This window comes from Balaenoptera musculus, chromosome 19, assembly GCF_009873245.2.
Source record: "Balaenoptera musculus isolate JJ_BM4_2016_0621 chromosome 19, mBalMus1.pri.v3, whole genome shotgun sequence".
NCBI lineage: Eukaryota > Metazoa > Chordata > Mammalia > Artiodactyla > Balaenopteridae > Balaenoptera > Balaenoptera musculus.
In genome coordinates this window covers 31,207,795-31,212,419 of record NC_045803.1, presented here as the reverse complement: position 1 = coordinate 31,212,419, position 4,625 = coordinate 31,207,795, and positions in this window count along the sequence as shown.

Below are 4,625 nucleotides of genomic sequence, written 5' to 3'. Positions count from 1 at the left end.
GTGCGGCGCCGGGTGGAGGGGGAGCGCTCAGGCCCGCCCCTCTCCGCCCCATTCCCCCTCTCGCCCTCCTCCTCTTTTCTCCTTTCTTTTCCTTTCTCCGCCTCTTTTCCCCTCAGCCAGAGCTTTGGGCCTCTGCGAGAACCATCAGTGTGGCGACCTTCCAACCTTTACTCCCCAATCCGGGCGCAAAACCTATGGAACCTCTGTTGGGAAACATCTGGCGCGACCACTCTAGACACTTGACGTCCTGAGGCTGGAGAGCAGCGGTTCTTGGAGGGACACGCGGAGGGGGGCCGGACGGCCTGCACTCCCAGGGGCGTAGGTCAGAGATGGGGAGGAAGGGTCAGGAACAGATGATCAGCTGCACCTATAGATCGTCAGAGAAAGAGATTTTAGATGATTAGAGGTGGAGACAGAGAGATGAGAGAGATTGGCAGAAATGGAAAGAGATACAGAGATGGAAACAAAGTGAAGGCCCCTCCTTCCTCTCCTCCCTCCTTCCTCCCCTCCCTCCTCCCTCCCCCTGCCCTCCCTCCCTCCCTTCCTTCCTTCCTTCCTTCCTTTCTTCCTTCCTTCCTTCCTTCCTTCTCCTTCCCCTCCTTTTCTTCCTTCTATGACTATTTAAGCATTTACTTGGCCTCAGGCATAATGCTAGGTGCTGGATAAACACTTGGAAACCCAGCAATCCTGGTCTCTGTCCCTGAGGAATGTCCCCTTCCTCCCTCAGGAAGGAGAATTCATTAGGTGCTAAGCTGTGATGGGGAACTCCAGCAGGTGTGGGAACACCTGACCTCAGTCCCTAAACTAGTATAGGTGGTCAGGGAAGGCTCCCTGGAAGAAGGGACTTCTGGGCTGACACCTGAAGAGCTACAAGACATGAGAGTATTGGGGTGGGGGGAGGGATGTGGAAGGCACAGTCTAAGGAACAACATTTACAAAGGTCCAGAGATGAAGGACAGCGAGATGCACTGGAGAAGGACGTTCCCTCTATCTGAAAACTGGGGGTGAGGGGGGAGGGTGAGGAGATGGGACTGGGGGTGGGCAGGGACCAATTTGAGGAGCAAAGTCATGGGCTGAAAGGGTCAGCAACAATCTGCCTGTGAGGGCCTTGGAAGTCAGGGTGATGAATCTGGTCTGTATCATAAGAACCAGAAAAGCTTCTGCAGCTTGGGTGTCAGTGGGTTTCAGAGAAGTACAGGCTTGCCTGGCAGGCATGTGCTGCTGGCTGGCCAGAAGTCAACCTGAAAGGCACCCCTTGGGAAGGACTTCGCTCCACAGGAGGAGCCCAGCCCATCATCCTGACCCAGGCAGAAGCCTTGGCTATTTGGGGGAGGGTGAGTCTGAGGTCAGTGCGAGAGGGGGTTGCCTCCTGGCTAGGCCCCATTTGGCTCAGGTCCACGTCCTCTGGATAACCAGAGAGCCAAGTTGGAGAGCAGAGAGCTAGGAGTGAAAATGGAAAAAGTTGTCTCACTGAAGCAGGGCTTACAAACTCGTGGCCTGTGGGCTGAATCCCGCCTGAACAGCACTTTGAAACTTGGGACACTTCATCTAAATATCTGACTTTCTGGTTTTCTTTCAGAAATTCCCACAAATCTGGCAATACTGGGTGCCAATGTCCACATGGCAACAATTAGCTGAGGCTAAACAGCAGCTGCCTCCTTTAGATGAGGCATGTACTTTGGTTTGCCACAGTCCCCACCATTCTCTATTGCCTTGCATGTGACTCAGCTCAGTTTTGCTCATTTACATCACTTGTCCCATTTGAGGTTTAACATTTTCCCGAAAACCTTTGTAAGACATTGGGCACTTCTGGCACAGGGCAGCTTTGACTGTGCCTCTTCACAATCTGTGTAGTTTTGGCATTCCAAAGGCATTGGTGCCCAGTGTAGGTGCTTGGTGCCCATTTAGAGATGGTGACAGCTGCAGAAGCAGGTGTCCATTATACCCAGCAGAGCAGTGGCAGTGCCCAGTAGTGACTAAGGCCCAGGGGACCAGGAGAGCATAGACAGTATCTAGTGGAAATGAACTTGTCGGTGAGTGCATGCGATACACTCCAGGACCCCTGTGTATCCCTTTAGCTCTCTCTGCCTTGGCAACCTGCCATGGTCACCCTGGGAGCCATGGTAACCCCGGGAGCTCCATGGTGATGTGGCAGAACCACAAAATGAAAGCAACCAGTCCCACTGTAGACTTGGTAAGTGGAAAAAAAACTTTGACATAATACTATAAACCACTGAGATCTGGGGATACAGTTGGTATTGCAGCATCTTTCAGCCAATACTAATACAGGTAAAAATTGTGGGCCCCCCCAAAAGGTATGTTCTACTCCTAACTGCCAGTACCTGTAAATGTGCCCTCATTTGGAAATAGAGTCTTCGCAGATATCACCAAGTTAAGATGAGGTCCTACTGGATTAGGGTTGGGCCCTAATCCAATGACTGGTGTCCTTATAAGAGAAGGAATTGGCACACAGAGACACACATGTGACCATGGAGGCAGAGTCTGAAGTGACACAGCTGCAAGACAAGGAATCCCAAGGACTGACAGGAGCCCCAGAAGTTGGGAGAGACGAGGAAGCATTTTTCTCTAGAGCCTTTGGAGAGAGCATGGGTCTGACAACACCTTGATTTTGGACTTCTAGCCTCCAGAATTATGATAGAATAAATTTCTGACGTTTTAAACCACCCAGTTTGTGCTACTTGGTTACAGCAGCCCTAGGAAATTAATACAGGCTTCAATTAAGTGACACCAGGATATGGCATCAGTTTCTGCCATGCATTCATTTATTCATTCATTCAGGAAAACTTTAATGAACACTGTTCCAGGTGCTGGGGTACAGCAACGTCAAGATAAAATTTGTATTGATGAAGAGGGAAAACAAGGATGGGAGATACCAAACATGAGAAGACTGGGCCCTGGGGGAGATAGTGGCCATCCGTTGTTTATTGCTTCCCAAGATCCTATCCTCCTCCTTTAGGTAGCGGCCCCTTAATTTTCCTTTGAGGAAACCTCCTCTAACCAATTCTTGGTCTATGAGGGTCAGTGGATGTGACGTACCTCCTGGATCGTGGGTCCATGTGACCCAGGCCTGGCTAAAAAGCAAATCCAATATCACTGGCTAGATGATGGTCCAGAAGGAGGCTTATGAGTCCATTGGAGCCCGTGGATAGTAATTCTGGGACATTCACTGGAGGTATTTGGGATGTAGCCTACACTTTCAGCTATAAATGGTGTGATGCAATGGTGGAGGAGCCCTTAAGGACAGAGGCTTCCTAAGATTGAAACTACACCAAAGAGAACAGAAATGGTGATGCTGAGCTCCTGCTGGCATCGGCTGAACTCCTGGATCCAGCCCTGCCTGCAGCCAAAGTATCCTGAGCTTTTTAGTTTGTGAGTCAATATAGCCTCTCCTCCTAACTTTGTATGTGGTTTGTTTGTTTTTTGCTTAAGTCTGTTTGAGTTGAGTTTCTGTTGCTTGCAACCTGAGATTCCTGACTGATACAGTGAAAGACTTAGCTGAGAAATCAGCACCAGTCAGACCCTCTGCCTGAGGTCACAGCCCTCCCTCATTTTGTCTCTGTCTCTGGTCCCAGGGACATCTGAGAAGCAGTCCTGGGGGCACAGGAGTGTGCCAACACACTCCATCCTAGAGGAGCATAGCAGGACCTTCTCTGGGGCCAGGGAACCCCAGGTACCTTTCGGTTTCCTGCTGGGACCCCAACCCTAGGCCCAGGCCTATAGATTCCAAGACATGTCCTCTCCGTACAGTCAGGAGCCCAGGAAGGAGCAGATGGCACTCTTGGAGGAGGCTAATTCCAGGAGAGCTTAGTGAGGAAGGGATTAAATACAAAGTGTGTGGGTGGAAGGTAGGGGGGACTAATGGGCCAGAAGCAGAACCGTGATCATCTGGCCCAGAAGGTTGACCGGAGGGCACAGTTATGGGAGAGCAGGTGCCTTTAAAGAAACGACAGCCCGAGAGACCTCCTGCCCCGGGATCCAGGAATAAACACTCTCCTTTGTTCTCTTCCTTCCCTCCCCTCCTTTGTGGGGCTCCCCAGCGCAGGAGGAGCTGGCCCCAGCAGTCCGAGGGGGAGGGAGGTGGAGCGCCACCTGGAGGAGCAAATGGAAATTGACCAGCATGCCCGCCGTCTCCTCCCTCCTGCACTTTTCATCTGCAGCTACACTGGCTTCCTCTCTGTTCCTGAAAGATGGCAACCTTCTATGACAGCCATAGATCTTCTTTCAAGAAAGAACATGCTGTTCAGTGGCAAAGAGTCCAGTGAGCTGACTGCCTACAGTTGTAGGAATCAGCCTGAGCTTTTGAGCCTACACCATGCTCGTTTGGCCAAAGCCCCAGACGATGACTGAGCACATAGGGTACCAGGGCTCCAGAGCTCCCCTCTGGGGCCACTTGATCTTTTTGGAGGAGCTGTCTTGGAGGCTGAGACTCTCTGCCCCATCCTGCTTCCCACTCTTTTTCTTTCTCTGGCCTTATCCTCCAAAACTCCTTGAACTCCTGACCCCATCCCAGAATGTACTTCCTGGAGGACCCAATTGACATGCCTGTCCTCTTGGCCTGCAAATCTTCTCATCTGCTAGGTCTCAGCTCAGATGCTGCCTTCCCA